Source organism: Eulemur rufifrons, chromosome 16, assembly GCF_041146395.1.
Source record: "Eulemur rufifrons isolate Redbay chromosome 16, OSU_ERuf_1, whole genome shotgun sequence".
NCBI lineage: Eukaryota > Metazoa > Chordata > Mammalia > Primates > Lemuridae > Eulemur > Eulemur rufifrons.
The window spans coordinates 23,717,737-23,734,971 of NC_090998.1; the positions used below are offsets into that span (position 1 = coordinate 23,717,737).

Here is a 17,235-nt window from a genome sequence, read left to right on the forward strand (position 1 = left end):
GCCTCCCAGAGTGTTAGGATTACAGGCGTGAGCCACCGTGCCCGGCCCAAAAACTCTTTCTTATTAGAACTCTTAGGGACTTAGGGCTTTATTCAGCTTGGAATGCACTCATTAGATGCTAGCAGATTGATTGTATTCAAATGTGTATATGTAGGTTAATAAACAATTTTAAACAGGGGCATGATGAGATCAGATCTGTGTAGGCTGTTCATTCTGGTGGCATTATTATTTTTTTATTTTTAGTATATGTGCTGCTGAAGCGAGCACTTTTTTTTTTTTTTTTGTTGAGACAGAGTCTCACTTTGTTGCCGAGGCTAGAGTGAGTGCCGTGGCGTCTGCTTAGCTCACAGCAACCTCAGACTCCTCGGCTTAAGCGATCCTACTGCCTCAGCCTCCCAAGTAGCTGGGACTACAGGCATGCGCCACTATGCCCGGCTAATTTTTTCTATATAGATTTTTAGCTGTCCATATAATGTCTTTCTATTTTTAGTAGAGACGGGGTCTCGCTCAGGCTGGTCTCGAACTCCTGACCTTGAGCAATCCACCCGCCTCGGCCTCCCAGAGTGCTAGGATTACAGGCGTGAGCCACCGCGCCCGGCCTTTTTTTTTAAATTTTTTTTAGAGACAGGTCTCACCCTGTCCCCCACGTTGAAGAACAGTGGTGTGATCACAATTCACTGCAGCCTCGAACTCCTGGGAGTAAGCAATCCTCCCACCTCAGCCTCTCAGTGGCTGGGACTACAGGCATGCACCACCATGCCCAACTAATTTTTAATTTTTTTTTGTAGAGACTGAACCTGACTGTGTTGTCCAGGCTGCTCTTGAACTCCTGGGTTCAAGAATTCTTCCCGCCCTCAGCCTTGGAGTAGCTGGGATTATAGGTGTGGCCACCACGCGCCCTGGTGGCATGACCAGAAGGTAGTATGCATGGTAATAAAGGAGAGAGAGTGGAAACCTTAATGAAAGGATTGCATTATAGTAACAGAGAAGAGAGGATGTTTCTTGTCAGCTCTTTGGAAGTTAGAATAGGTAGGATTTGATAGTTAACAGTTAAATCATTGATGCTCTTCTCAAGAACAGTGCGGTTAGCACTGAGTTACGAAGTGTGAAGTATTGGAGTCTAATATTTAAATAATAATGATTTTACTTATAATAATACCCGAGTGCTTGTGATATGCCAGACCCTAAGCACTTTATGTGTATTCACTCATTTAAATCTCACAACAGCCTCATAAAGTCTATGCTTTTTTATCCCCTATTTTACCTCTGCAAAAACAGGCACAGAATGATTTGCGCAAACTCACGTGGGTAGGAAGAGGTGGGGCAGAGCTGGAATTCTAATGCAAGGGCAGCACCACCACTATTGGTTTTCACTACCATCCATGCTCATGCCTCACTGCAGAGGAGAGGGGTTGCGTACCTGTGTGCTCTTGCGTTGTGTGAGTGATGGGGACAAAGAGACAATCCTACTCCAGCAGGGAAGATGGATCAGCAACATAGCGAGTGGCTCAGTTGCTGTGGTGGAAGTATGTCGCAGGTAGGGAGGGCAGTGGCCACTCTCTATTGCTGGGAGAGGGAAGGAGAAGTCAGGAAAGGTGACCCTTAAAGGGAGGTTCACAGTGGCAAAATTCAGAGTGGTAGTTCAAAAAATTTAAGTATGAGAAGCTAGATTCTGACCTTGGGACTATGTCTTTCTGTTTTCATCAGATTTTCTAAGTACCCTCCCCCGTAGTTAAAAAAACAATTTAAACAAATATACTCTGTCTTTAAAAAAGTCTCTAGTGGGTTTTTCTTAACAAGATACTTAACACACAAATGAGAATTTCTTGTTGTTTGGCTAGGTGGGCCATTATGCTGTAATACTCATTATTTAATTGCATATTCTCTTTGGAGAAGGAAAACCAAAGGCTCCTTATATCGCCTGTTCTAAGAAAAGAGCACATACATATACACAATGAAATGGTCATTATCTTTGGTTTTAAAAATGTCCTTAATTTAAAAAGTAAATGCAGTAACTATTATGCTTTCTGCATGAAGTGGGAAAGACCCTTCCTCCATAAGCATTTCTGTGCCTTCATCAAACACCGGTCTTCCAAACGGTGTTTTCCAAAAACAGTGTTTTCTTCAGAGAAGCCATATATTTGGATTTTTTGGGTGATTTCCATCCTTTAAAAACATCAAAACACTATATTGTCCAAACAAAACACTTAATGGAAAATGGATTTGTGCTTTACAATTGTGTGGGTATCTTCCTGTTAGCCGGTGGGAGGGAGGTGGGGCAGTGCTGAGTTCTGAGGCCTGTGGGAAGGATTTCTTGCTTTCTTGAGTGGCCTCAGCCAGTGCTAAGCAGGTGAAGCCAAGACAAAGACAGTAGATATTAATGCCCTAACTTAAATTCTTGTATCACAGGGGTTGTAGCTATCAGAAGAGATATTGAGATAGTCTCATTGCAAGAATAATTTATAATCGCTCTAATTTTTATTTTTATTTTTATTTTTTATTTATTTATTTATTTTTTTCCCCCATGGATTTGCTTATTCTGGATGCTCTAATTTTTAAAAAAATTCATGGAATGAGAAAATTCTGTGACTTTTTCTAGATAACTTAAATTCCTTAAAAATTTGCCCTTTAAGAATGAAGTATGTCATACCATTTGCTTTAACAAACAGTATACCAAACACAATATTTTGGGGGAGTTGAGGGACAGTATTAGCGTGTTATCCTAAAAACATACTGTCCATTAGAAAATAAGCAGTGGATGGGTACTTTTTATGGGCAATATAAGGAGATACTGAGGCAGCTGCTTTGGTAAAAGGAGGAGGAAGTATATTGTTAGGGTGAAGTATGTCCTGGTTTATTGGATCACTCCTGTTGTTCTGGTAATAATGGGACCTTTCGTCCTGGGTGATGAATTGTATGGTCACCCTACATAATGTTCATATGACTTTTAGTTGCTGGTCCCTTTCTCACGGAGGTGGAGTGAGGCTGGTATGCTGAATGACCTTGCTGCTGCTTGTAAAAACCAGTCACCGAAGCAAAGGCTAACCTCAGAATGACTCTCTCAGCCTTCCCTGAAGGATCTTTGCTGTTGCTGTCAGGGTTTTAACTTGTCAGCACCATTGAAAGCATGATTGATCATTTCTGTATTACGGCTTTCAAAGCCATCCTCCTTGTTAACTCTGACCTTTTCCTAGGCCCGTATCAGATTCAGTTTGTGGTGAGCGAGGGAGGCATAGCAGTCCCCACTTCAAGGATATATGCTAAACATTCTTCACAATCATCCTTAAATGGCACTTAGGTAAAGATAATATAACACGAGTTTTTGAAAAGCACATTTTCAGGCAAACATCTTTTATTGTATGAGATTGCAGGTGCGAGGTGCTACTTTCCAGATGTATCAGTTTTTTTTTTCAGAAAACCTTTTAAAATGACTTACGTGTTGAATGAGATGATGTTCCACATTATTTTCAACTTGGAATAAAAATATAGATGGCATATTAATCAAGTTTGTGAATGAGAAAGTTTGAAGGTGTTGGTAATATTTTACAATGAGAGATTGAGAATTCTTTGATAGCTTAAAACAACAGCTGAAACAGACTAAATTTAGTAGATCAGAATGTGAATTTCTGCATTGAGATTAAAAGAGTAGTTATGTACGGGAATGAGGAAATATACCTCACAATGATTCAGATGAAAAAGATTTAATGGTTTTAGTTGAGCACAAGCGCAACGTAAGCAAATAGGAAATAATGGCTGTTGAAAAGTTGATGTACTTTCATTTCTGGTCTTATGTGAGACTAGATATTCTGAACTCTTCCACTAAAAATGAATAAAAATAAAAAATGCTGGATAAATTATATAAAATGTATCTTTAAATGGTAAGAAAGTAAAGTAAGAAAGAAAGACCCAAAGTTGGCCTGAAAGTAAAATTGAGAAATTAGAGAAGTAAGGTGACTACCCAATCTGAGAGCACTTGCTGAGTCTGTCTAATTTGAGCTTTGATTTTCTTGGTCCCCTGTTGCTCTGGAGACAAAAGACAAAGCCTGGAGCCTGCCTTAGGGAAGAAAAATTTAATAGACAATGTCTTCACAACAAGCTGGGACCCCCTGAAGACTACTTCCATAGTATAGTTTTCAACTAGAAATACAGCTTTTCCCTTGGCCACCTCCCAACCCCCAGCAATTCTCAAGAAAACTGCTATCTAATATTTCATAGCCAATAATCAGCATCCATGCAGGTTTGCAGTTCGAATTTAGACCTACCTGGGTGGTCCAAAAAAAGACAACTATATAGTTGTAAAGTGATTCCAGAATCGTAGCACAAGGCAGAAGCAGGTACAAACTCTTCCTGCAGGCCTCAAAGAGCTCAAAAAGTAAAGTTCTCAGAAATTTTACTTACAGTCAAAAATCACGAAACAGATAAGTGAGCAATACATCATGAAGAGAACCAGCCAAAATAGTAATAGAATTAGACCTGTAACAATCTCAGATATTATAGTTGTCAAACAGAATGTAGAAATAACTTTGTTTTAAAGAAAATGGGAAGGTTAAAAATGTGAGTAAATAGCAGCATATATTTTTAAAAAATGACAAAAAGAGGTCTAAAAAAGCTAAGTAGAGTGTTGAAAATTTAAACATATAATTGGAATTTAAAAATCAAACAGGTTTAATGGCACATTAGACCTAGCCGAAGAGAGAATTAATCAGCTGGAATACAGTTCTGAGCCTTTTGATTGTGACCCACAGTAAGAAATTCATTTACTGGTACATATGTGTATATGATATATGAATATGATCTAAGCCAAAGTTTCTAGAAACTGATTTTATTCTACTAAGGGCAATAGTCTCTGCTATTTTTTTCCCTAATTTATTCTTTTTCATTAAAAGTGTTGGTACCAACCCAGAAAATTTTATGAGGTGTAGTGGGTCATGAGCCACAATTTTGAAGAAAACTGATTTTAATAAAATTGAAAATGTGTATGTCTTACCACCCAGCACATGTCCACGATAGTTCCTAACACTTTATGTGCCCAAAAAATAAAATAGGAAGGAAAATAAAATGTCTGTTGTAGAAAACATAGGGCGTGGTTTATCTGTAGGGTGGATTGTTGTAGGACTGGGGTGATACTGAGAATAAGGAACAACCAGTGTGGTGTGGACACCACCCAGAGTGGATGATGTGCATAAACAGGGAGCCTCACCCACACCTGTGCATACCAGCCAACCAGCAGCCTTTTCTACAGCTTTGAAAATGAATGAACTTCCAGTTCTTGCATCAACTTAATACTAAACAGAAAAGGCAAGTTCCAAAAGATTTTCTGTAGTATGATTCCATTTATATGAAGTTCAGAAATTTGGGCAGAACTAAATAGTATATTGTTTAGGGATACAAGCATGTATGTAAACTATTTTTTAAAAGGCAAGAGTACACACAGAATTTAGGAGAGTTGTCACCTCTTAGTCGGGGGACAAAGGGTGGGTTAGGAAGGGTCACACAGGAAGCTTCAGAGGTAAGAGTAATTTAGTTTTTCTTCTTAAAATTGATTGTGGGTACATGAATGTTTGTTTCCTTTTAATTCTTTATACTTTATTCATTTTATGAGTATTCTTTTGTCTGTTCAACGTTCAGTAAAAGTCATTTAATTAAAAAAACCAAGACAGGATTAACACAGGTAATCAATCTTTTATGCTCATCAGACCATTTTTGGAAAGTCATTTTTAATTTTGGGTGCCAAATTGTATGGACATTAACAAACTGGAATGTGTCCAGAGGAAAACATCCCAGGTGGTGATATTAAACCACCAACCTAGTTTTAAGCCTTTTGTTTTTCAGATTCATGTGGATTCTGAGTACTGGCAAAGTTTTAACTTCCCCAAGTCTACCTGCTAGTGGGAAGTGCAAGTCCTGTTAACTCCCAGGGTAATGCACTTTTTGTCATACTAGTCAGAATGGAGTTCTAAAAAGTTCCCACAACTGTTCTGTGGTATGGTAGTTTGCTAAAGGTTTTTCTTTTGGGGGTGGGGTGGTTGTCTAATGTTGTAACTGTAGGCCCTATGCAGGCATGTTGCTATAACATACCAAATAATAGCTCAGAAACAGGGCATCTTTCATTGCTGCACTCAGACAAGCCCTCTGCCGTCCGTAGCTCTTGAAGGCATCTCCAGATTCAGATTGTGTCTACCAGTGGGACACACACCAGGATCGTTTAGTTTGGTGCCTTTCAGGGGAAAGGCAGGCTTGATCCTGTGGTTGCTCTGTCTGGAGCTGTGCAGGGAGCCGCTTTGCCCAGCCATGCCTCGACTCTACATAAACAAGGAGAGTCAGGCAGATGGCGGCATTTGTCTGGGTAATAATTACTTGAGGTGAAGGCGTGAATTCGCAATTATGGAGGATCTTCAGTGTACCAAGTGTTAGGCATTTTCACATGAAAGTATTCCATTTTGGGGGAAAGGAAGTAGTCCTATCCCTGTGTTACAGATGTGGAATTTAGGGAGGGGTAGCTGAAATCAATACTGGGGGGGGGAAGGGCAGGAGAGCAAGCTTTCAGCAGGGCAGCGCAAGGGCTGTGGAGGCTGGCTGGAGGCAGTGTAGCATAATGGTCAGGGGCACAGACTGCAGCGGCCAGGGTTGGACTCATATGCATACTGCATTTACTCTCTGGGAGACCTGGGGCTTAGGTTAACTACCCTGTGCCTCTTGCCTCAACAGAAAATGGGGAAAATCTCTATTTCATGAAATTGTTAGGAGAATTAAATGAGTTAATATCCAGAAAGTACTTCTGAAAGTGGCTTGGCACATGGAAAGGGCTGTAAAAGTAAAATGGTTGGGGAAATTTCTCCTACCTTGGCTGGTAGCAAGTGATTCTTTTTGATCTCTGTGACTCTGCAGCAAAGCCTGTCCTTGGTCTTAAAGGGGTGAGGTTCTTCTACCCAGTCTAGTTTCCTAATGTCCCAAGTTAGGTTCTGCCCACCCAGAAGGTAGGCATGGGCTTGCTTTGCATTCCATCAGATCTTCCTCCTCCGGGATCCTGTATCCCCCAGGGCTATAGAGTTGTGCCAATGGCAGTTTTTAGAAGACACCACCAGGAGTACTTATTCCCAAGAGCTTGCTCTGTGGATGAGGAAACTGAGGCTCAGGAAGGTTATGACTGTTCCAAATTCACATCACAGCAGAGCTGAGATGAGGGTGTTTGTTGTTGTCTGTGTCACCTGCAGAATGTACAGAGGACAAGACCAGTTTTCTCTTTGGAGCCTTGATTTCATATAACGTGGCTGACCTCATGTTTCTTGCGTCCGCTGCACCATCAAGACACGTGGGTTTCACGTGCCCTTTTAGGACTTGCCATGTGTAGGCTGCCCCCAGCTCTTGAGCCAAGGGCAGCTGGCTGCTGCTTTGAGCACCTCTGTTGGCTGCTCCTCTTAACCCAGTTTCTAAATTGTGTAGGAATTAGACATCTATTAACTCATCTGTGTTTGCTCTAGTCTGACCTGTTGTTTCCAGTGGTCATTGGCTTCTCACAATCCTGACAAGGTTCCTAGTTGCTTACTGCATTCCCTCCTTTCTTTATTCCCTTCTCCCTCTCAGGTATTCTTACACGTTAGCCCTTGTGTATGTCTATCATTTTCTTGCAACTTGAGGCAGGATTGACTCTTGACTGTTAGAGCTATTGCTAGGCAGTGAGCATTCCCGATATGAACTGACCAAAATCCACAGTACATCTGTGAACTGTGCAGTCTTGCCTCTCACCAGTCTCTTGACTAGCCTGGAGCCAAACTGAACATTATTAACACAGCATCACAGTCAATGTTGTATGCTTTCATCAAGGAGAAAGAGTTTACCAATATTGAGCCAAAAACTGTGGGATGCTAGAATTCCAGAAACTATCTAAGGACTTCGCTTCATTAAGGCACTAAGGCAGGAAATGAAAAGGTTTCAGAAACAGGTCAGTATAATTTGCACAAGTACCTGGCTTAAATGGTATTTAAATCTAAAGATACTTTTTTGTTCAACTCAAAGTAGCTTTATGGCTTATGCTTTTCTTTGAACTGAAATGAGGACATTATGCAAGATTAGCACACATTATGCACCAGCTCAATTTAGGAAATTAGATAGTTTAAAACATACTTGAATATACCAACATATACCAACATGTTGTAGTAATTTTCTATTCAATGGTAGAATATTCTTTGCTCTCTCTATATTTGTTTGCCTGTTTAAATGTATGCTAAAGATTTTCTGTCAGCTCTTATTTTAAAAGAATGAAAATGATTGTCACCTGAAATTAATGTTATTTTAAAAAATGAATCTCTTCCTAACGTTTGAGTTTACTCTTTGTGGTGGGCTCTTTTAAAAGTTAGTTTTCCGAGATCATTAGGGAAAAAAATGGGAGAGACTTTAAAATATCCATGCAGACAACCCTTCAGTCAGAACTGTCAGGTCTTTAAAAGCAGTCTTGGGATTTTTCTTGTTGTCTGATAGCAGTATTATTGAACAGATGGTTAATTCACACAATGAGCTGGATAATCAAATCTGATGAGCGAGGTTAACTATAGCAAGCTGTAGTATTTACAGAAATTTCCAGGGTAACTGGGGAGTGGTGGCTGCAGTCAGTATTTGAGATTTCATTTGTGTTAATACAGAAATGCAACTTATAGCATTAGTTTGAATTAGAATTTTTTTCTTTCTTTTGAAAAATAGTCCTTCCACCCCCAAACAGTCCTTCCTTGTAGGGGGAGAGGGAAGAGAGAGATTTGTATCAGCCAGCTGCCTGCACCGCCACTCCAGGAAATAGCATGTCAGATTCCTGCTTTATCAGGGCCCTCCTCCTGGCCTTCCCCTGGTCCTTGTTTATTGAGTGTGCCAGATTCTGTGCTTGGTGCTGGGACCATAAAGAAAAGAGACAGGATTCCGTGGTACTGCAGGGGAATGGGTCTAAACAGATAGCACAAAACAGGGTAGGAACCTCCAAAGAATCATTCTAATACGTTCAGAGAAACCATCTCCTGGAGGATAGTTCACAACTTCATTTGTTTAATAACCTTTCTAGTTTGCCTTATTTAAATTAAAAACCAGTTAACTTATTTAATTTTTTTCTGGTCTCAGAAAGCAGCTCCTGCAATTCCTCTGCAGACTCACTGTGCCTCCTCCAAAAGAGCCTTCTGCTTTCTGATCTATAGCGAGGACAGCTTTACAATGTCTCCTTTGCAAAATGATTCTACTTCCTTATATATTCTTCAGGTTTCTTTCCCTCCTAACATCTCCTTCAGTTTGAATGTTTTCTTTTAAAACTGTGGCCCAGCCATGTGTTTTCTTAAAATCACCAGACCACACCCAGGGCCATACCGTTCTTTTCTCAGGGCTTGCTTGATGTAAGCAAGCCTTTAACGGGTCCTGATACCACGTTTGTCTGATGCGTGACCTACAGGGAATCACAGTTTTCATTAATGTAATTGTATTTGCCTTTCAATCTATATGCATTTAACAGCGTGTGTGTTTGTCCTCCTCCCTGCTCCCCCATCTTTCTTTCTCTTTCTTAGCTGATTCACACATCTTTAATAGATCTTCAATAAAAGACATCTAGGTACTTTGATGAATACTTACCAAAACCCTGAAGTTGGTCTTCTGAAAACAGCTTTCTGGTGTGTGGGATATTGAAGTGTTAGCTAGGAGAAGGAGACCCTATCCTACTAATCATCCCATAACTTGTCTACTGAAGTTTATGAAGTTTGTCTTTCAAACAGTTTTAAACAAAAATGATTGTTCAGCTGTTTAAAAAACAATTGATCATACCTCTTTTTTGTCTTACCCTTTTCCTCTGCTGCTTTTCTGATTTCTTACATGACATTTAATAACAAATCATAAGACTAACAAGGATGCATTTCAATTCCTTGTGGTTTATGGGTCAGTTGATTAGCCTGGAGGGGGAAGGTGCTGTAAAGAGTGTGAACACTTGCTTGGGATAGGCACGTTAACCTGGATGGGAGTCTGGCTGGAGCTTTAAAATCAAATACACCTGAGTTCAAATCAGGGCTCCACCATTTACTAGCTGTGTGAACCTGGAAAGGTACTAAATCTTTCTGAAATCTCAGTTTCCTCGTCTGCAAATGACAGGGACTGTAGGATTTACCTTCACGGGGTCATGGACAGTGTCTGAATTGGGCATAGAGCAGTGCCTGGCACTTATTTACTGAGTGCCTATTGTTACTTTGTCATCTGTATGATGGGACTGTTGAGAAAAGAAAAGAACTTCTTTCTGAGGAATGCAAGTCCTTTTAAATTATCAGGCCAGAGAGACTTTAAAATGAGACAGGAATTACGTCCTGCCCCCCCGCCCCCCTTGAGCTGTGTATTCGTCTCTTGAAACTGCTTGCTGTTGCCACATGTGGTTTTAAATTAAGCTAATAATGCCACACCAGATGCTGTAGCCCACATCCAATAGCTTAACAATGTGTAACCAATCACTAATCAATGTTATTTCTGTAAACCAATGAGAATTCTTCACAGACAACTTTTTTTTTTAGCCCTCTCCTGGTCCCCCTTTTTTGCCTTTAAAAACTTGCTTGTAACAAAGGCCAGATGGAGCTCTCCAAGGTTACTTGGGTCTGAATCTTCCTGCAGCTGTCCTTACTTTGGCTCAATAAACTCATTAAATCATATTTTGTGTTTCAGCATCTTCCTTTTAGATTGACACTGTTAATATATCCATATAAAAAAGCTAAAAAATTTACTGTCATATACAGGTATGAGGGGCTTATTTTATGAAGGCTTCCTAAATATCCGCCAGCCATAAATGATTTCTCTCATGTGTGACTTTTTTCCAAGTCTCTTTGGTGCTCACCAAACATTTATTTGATGTTGTTACTAGATGTTATGTCTCATAACCTATATCTTCATCTTTATAATCCCTATCCTATTTTAAATATGATAAGGGCTTGGTAAATGTTTATTACATAAATAAATTAATTTTTGTTATTACCATTGCCCTCTGCATCGCAAACTGGTATAGCTGATAGCATCATGATGGAGTTATTTCCATAGACTATCATATTGTTCCTATAATCATTTTGTTTTAACATTTCATATGGAATATGAAAGATATGAAAGATATGAAAGAATATGGAAGATATGAAAGAATATGGAAGATATGAAAGAATATGAAAGATACCTTCCTTACTAATGTTGGGTATTGCTTTTAGCAGAACTGAATTATATTTGGAGATGTTCGTTTATGAGTTTTGATTTCAAAGGAGGGAAAAACACATTGAATGATACCACTGAGAAATAAAAATAAAATCCTAAGCACCCCAGCCGACTGAAAGGACCCCCTTTTGGCCAAGGGGACCTTAGAGAAACCTTAAAAACTAGGCTTCCGGCCATGACTGGATGGGGGAGGTTGGACATGCCTCCTTATACCCCCTCCCTGCTAACTGCCATTAGATTTTCTTTCCTAAGGGTTAAACAGAAATCAGTCCTTTTGAAAGACTTGCTGCACTGCTCATTTGCACAACTGACCAGCATTCCTTCTTGAAAAGAGACTGAGACCAGACCCTGGACTGGGACCATGGACTGGTTCTGGGCTGTTCACAGAGGCTGCCCACCAGTGTCTCTGTGTCCTCCATTTCGCTTTATGACACGTAGAGCCTGATTTTAATGGATTTAAATGTTAAGTCTCCACCCCAAAGTGAACATGGGACTTACACAACATGCATATTTACTTACTATATATGTGCACCCCCCTTTGTGAATATTCATAGCTCCTTCTGTAACCTACTGAATATGTATACTTAGCCAACCCATTCAGCATAAATTCCTAGGTCTCACCCTTCCCTCTCTCAAAGTGCTACACTTCCCAGCCTGCAGGATGGCCAACTTCTAGGCTGCAACCCTTTATTGGAAATAAAGCTCTCCTCTCTGGCTTTAGTGATTCTGCAGTTGACATCAACTTTTCCTTTATTAGAGAAACAAAAATTTAGGAGTATTTCAGATTTGTATAATATTTATGGTTTAAATTTATTTTGAGAACACAAAGGGATATACTTATGAAAATGTACTACCATATTTTATTTACTGTTGAATATTTAGAATTTCAGATGGGTTTTTCTTTTAAGTAAAAAGAAATATGCTTTTTTTCCCCTCAACATTCTGGACGTTTTGGGGTCACAGAATAGAGAAAGCTGGTTTCCTCCAAAACTTTTAGACTTTTTCTTATGTGACCTGTAGTACTTAATATAAATAACCAGAGCAATAAACTTTCTTCTCATTTCTACAGTAATAGAAATGCCATTGTTGTCCATTGGTTATTCCTCCTGGTGGGCCCAGTTTAGAAGAACGGAACATACCCAACAATTAATCAGCGGTCATTAAGAGAGATCTATAAGCAAATGATGGGCTTGCCGCCTTCTTTTGTAAAAAAAAAAAAACAAAAAACAAAAAAAAGCAGAGCCTCTTGGAAACTGGAATTTATTTTGCTCCTGAGTTGTTCTTGAACATTCTGTTTTCCTTATGTCCAGTGTTTCAGAATTGCAATAACCTGATATTGTGTTAATTGACATAAGTAACTTCTATTTGCATTCTTATAAACTATTTAATTTAAGTCTGTGTGGTGACAATAGGTATTAATTATTTACGGCTGTATAACAAGTTGCCCAAAACCTAAAGACTTAAAACAGTAACTTTTAAAAAAAATCTCACCTGGTTTCTTTGGATCCAGAATCCATGAATGGCCTGGGTGGATGGTTCTTGCTCAGGATCTTTCGTAAGGTTGTGGTCCAGATGTCGGTCCATGTCATATGTAGTCTGTATGAAGGTTTAGGGGAGGAAGATCCACTTCCAAGGTGGTTTACTCATTTGACTGGCAAATTCAGGCTGGTTGTTGGCTGGGGGCCTCAGTTCTTCACTTTATGGACCTCTTCACAGAATTGCTTGAATGTCTGTACGACATGGTGGCTAGCTTACACCAGGCCAAGTGATCAAAGAGAGAAAGATGGAAGCTGCTGTGTTTTTTATGACATCATTTCACCATATCCTATTGGCTGTACAGCTTAACTCTGCTCATTGTGAGAGGAGAACATGCAAGGTTATGAATACCAGGAGAAGATCTTTGGGGGCTATCTTGGAGCCTGGCTACCAAATAAGAGAATGTCTGATCCTTGGCACTTATTATAAGTGTCCAATTAGTGGACAGTTATGAAATTTTACCAAAAATAAAGTAATTATTGGAGTATAAAGGTTTCCAATTTTTACCTTTCCCCCCCCAAATCGCACACATTGATATACATTGATTATTGGTCCACTTCAAGCATTTGTATATTAATAGCTACCTGTTTTTTCAGACATGTGGTTATAGGAGAATTTTATCTGGGTGAAAGGAACCATTTAAGTAGGCAGGGTGAAGCTAAGCTCAGCACCACAGAATAACCCGCTGCCATTTTGTAAAATCTGAATCCATCACACCTTCAGCAGACATTTATTGAGTATCTGTTATGTGCTAGGCATTGGGAATGCAAATATCAGTGCAAAATGTCTTTGCCCTCAAGAAGAGGCAAACAATTATAATTTATGCTAAGTATTATAATAGAGGTACAGTTTTTGAAGATCATGGGCTCTGAAGTCAGTTTGAGTTCAATTCCTGGCTCTACTATTTGTTAGCTCCATGACCTTGGGCCAGTCTTAACCTTTGTATTCTTTAGTACCCACCTCACAGGGCTGTTGGGAGGACTCAGTGAACAGCACCAGTGAATACTAAGTGTCAGCCATTTGGGAATACTTAGAGTGACTAATTTGGATGAGGGAAGGTTTCCAGGGGGTGGTGAGATAACATTTGAGCTGAGTCTTGGAGAATGATTGGAGTTTGGCCAGCACAAAAAGTTGGTAGGGCCTGGGCATGGGATGCCAGCGTAAAGTGGAGCCAGAGGCAGGGAGGCTGAACAGTGGGGTGAGGCTTGGCATGCCACGTGGGGGCTTAAGGAAAGGGACCGCAGATGAGCCTGGACAGTGGCCTGAAGGGATGTGAAGGGACTCCTGTAGAGTGCCTGGTATATCATAAGTTCTCTGAGATCATCCCCGCTTAAATCTCTTATTTCTTGTTGTCTTCAGAAGTACTCTCACAGTTGCCAGATCCTATGTTTATATTTGTGGTTAGGAAAATTTTGTTACCACAGTTATGTGACAAACAAAAAAAGGTTGAACTTTTTTTTGTGGAAACTTTTAAAGCAGTAGAATGATAGGATTTGATCTTTTTTGGTTGGTTTGTTTTTGTAAAGGAGTCTGGCTGAAGAGTGAACCGTGGGTTGAGTAGTTAGGATGGTTGTGGAAAGAGGCCTGGGAGGGGGACAGGTGAGCAGGAGCCCAAGCCTCTCACTTTCCCTGTCTGGTCTGGCATTTCCACAGGTATCCCAAGCACAGCAGAACAGGGCACCCCCATCCCATCTCAGAATTGTGCAGTTATGAAAATCTAAAAAGGAGATGTTTTAATCTCAGTATATATGTTAGTGTCATTTTGAATTACATGTGAGGGAATGAGCACCATAATCTTCTTGGCCTTTAAATGTCTGGCTCTAGTGATAACCTTATTTTATGGACAAAAGAAGATAATGATTATGTCAATTTTAGAAACTCATTCTCAGCTGCCCACTTCCCACTCCAGAAAGTTTTCTTGAAAACAAAACTAAAAGAGAGGCAAGCCTTTAAAGAAGATAAGCTGGGTAGGAAGAGATTTGGGTTTAGGTAAATAGGAATACTTTCGCCTACCAGCCTGGATTCCAGGTAGCTTCCAGGCCCAAGGACGAGAATTAGGGTGGTTGTTAGTTCCTTTAGCCTCTTCTTACTTGGTTCTGAATTTGCCACCCAGTCCTCTTTCCCAGCAGGATCGACCCTTCCTTACTCTTGGATGACACTCTGCATGAACAGGCTCTTTTACCAAATCATGTCAGCCTCTGATGTGTCTGTTTCTTCTCGCTTCTTCAGCAGGTAGGTAGGTCTAGTTGAAGCCAGAGACCCTAACCTAACATCTGGTATAAGAGGATGAAACAAATTCTGTAATATCTAGCTGGCCTAAACCTATTTATTTTTATTAGAAAAAAAAAATTTTTAATGTGACTTCTACTTTTCTTTTTCTTAGTTGGAAGCGTGCACTAATGCACCTTTGCACTGCAACTGTAACACTATGTAAAAAATAATCAGGAAGCCAATGGCATTTTTATAACCACTATTAAGTTATATGAAGTGTGAGGCTAGAAACCAGGTTTGGAGACAGTGTCTCCATTCAGGGGTATAGCAGCTGTGCAGGGAGAACCCAACTGGGAAAGGGAAACTTTGGAGTAACTTCACCCTTCCTCAATTGTGTTTGAAATTTATGTTTTCTCACATTTTGCGTCCTATTTGGAGTCCGTCAGTTCTTTCTCCTTATGTTCTAATTGGATATTTTTGTATTATCTCATGACTAAGAATATAAGGACGGTATCCTTTTTGGGTGGTATTTTCTATTCATAATAAAAGTAGTTCGACGTCTGGGTATATTTAAAAAGTGGGTGATCGAAGCTGGTCTTGTTGCTAAAGTAAACCTTTCTATAAATAAATTCAGAAACATCTGTGAAGGGCATCGTCTGAATGTGGCAGACATATGAATTGCGTCAATTCCCATCTTGTGGCCAAGATTTCTTCCTTAGGCTTTCTTTGTAGCCGATGTGGTGGCAGAGTTTCACATTCTCACAGCATGAGGCAATAAAATGGTCAAAAGAAATGCTTCCAAGTTACCCTCTTCCCTAGGTTGGCCGGTGGTGGTAATTTGTACTCACCAAGGAAAAGTGCGGCATGTTTTTGTTTTTATTTTTTAGGACCTAAAACCTGCAATCTCTCCTTCAACTTCATTTTTAGCCCTGGCTTCAGGCAATTTTCCAACTGTCTAACTGCTAACTGCTTTCAAGAAATTATTGTGGTCCTACAGGGAGTTTTGGTCAGTAGAGAAAGACGGCACAAAGTCTTTCCTAGAACACCATGGGCCCATCAAATGACCTTTTTTAGAAACAACTGAAATTCCTCTTTCAAAGGCACAAAAATGCTAATTGAAACCAAACAGAAAACAAACCCACCCCACAAGTACTGCAATTCAAATGAATAAGGGGGAGCAGGGAGAGTGGAGGAAAAATTCTTCTTGGGAAAACTATTTGAAGTACAAGCAGTGTGTGTTTTGGTCTTTGCCTAAGTTAAGATGGTGTGATTTAGCATTTTTAAGATAAAAAATTAGCCAGGCCTGTAAGAACACTGTGTACCTTTTCAGGTGCCTGTGTAGATCCTGCTAGAATACGGTGCGGTGCTCTGTCCGTCCAGTCTACCTCATGCTCGGCTCTGGCTTGGAGACTCCAGCGTGGTAAGGTGAGTCAGAAGATTTGTGCTCCTTACTTGCATCCTAGAAGAGTGTCACTTTCAGTGATTTTTCAAAACACTTTTCAAAGTTTTGGGACACTTTCAGTTCACTGGTGAACTCTTCAGAATCATCATTTGTAAGCCTTTATTTAGAGCATGCAAAGTGTAGTCAGTGATGGTATCTGTGGCCACTGTCATATAGTTACCAGGTCCAAATTTGGGTTAACACTAAAAGCATCATAAAACACGCTTTAGGTTTCAAATATGGAGTCTGCCGCAAAATGTTTCAAAGTCATGTATCACCACTGCTGGGCTTTCTGAGCACTCTTCTACTAATGCTTTAAATTGGCAGCCTCTTTTAAAGCCAAGAAGTATTTCTCATAGTGAAAGGTTAGAAAGTCTTGATGACTAACTGGTTTTTCTGACTCTTCTCCAGAATAACCTTGGTAAGAGTGGAATATTCTGTAGTTTGAGCTTCTGTTTCTTAAATAATGTCTATAATTGGCTTCACTAAGTAAGGGGGGGGGGTCATACAATCTCTCAGGTGAAAATATACAGAATATTATGTTTCACTTGTATTTAGTATTTTGCTGTGTGTGTCATCTCTTGTCTCTTGAACATTTACGTGACTTATTGGTCCCAGAAGGGAAAATAATACGACCTTGTTTAGTAAGTGAATAACTTATGAATAAATTGTTCACAGTTTACAGGTGAATAAACTTTTTTAAAGGCACCCGCCGGTGTGCTGTCTCATAAATTCCTTGGTCCCTCATTTACAAAAGTTATGTGCCTGCATTTTTAAATACATGATGGATCTCGAAGGTCCCATGTAAACTAATTTCCCCCTGAAATAAAAGGCTGTAACTTTAGAGC

General features: G+C 39.9%; 1 protein-coding gene across 4 annotated transcripts in view; it reads left to right on the forward strand.

Annotated features, from left to right (window-relative positions):
• The window catches only part of RASSF8 (Ras association domain family member 8), a 111,544-nt gene that overhangs the window by 20,856 nt on the left and 73,453 nt on the right, over positions 1-17,235 (forward strand). For 2 of the 4 annotated variants that reach the window (XM_069491687.1, XM_069491689.1), the window contains exon 2: positions 16,277-16,371. The exons of the other annotated variants lie outside the window; for them this stretch is intronic. The gene's annotated coding sequence lies outside the window, so the exon portion shown is untranslated. The remainder of the gene's footprint in view (positions 1-16,276; positions 16,372-17,235) is intronic. 4 annotated transcript variants of the gene reach the window in all.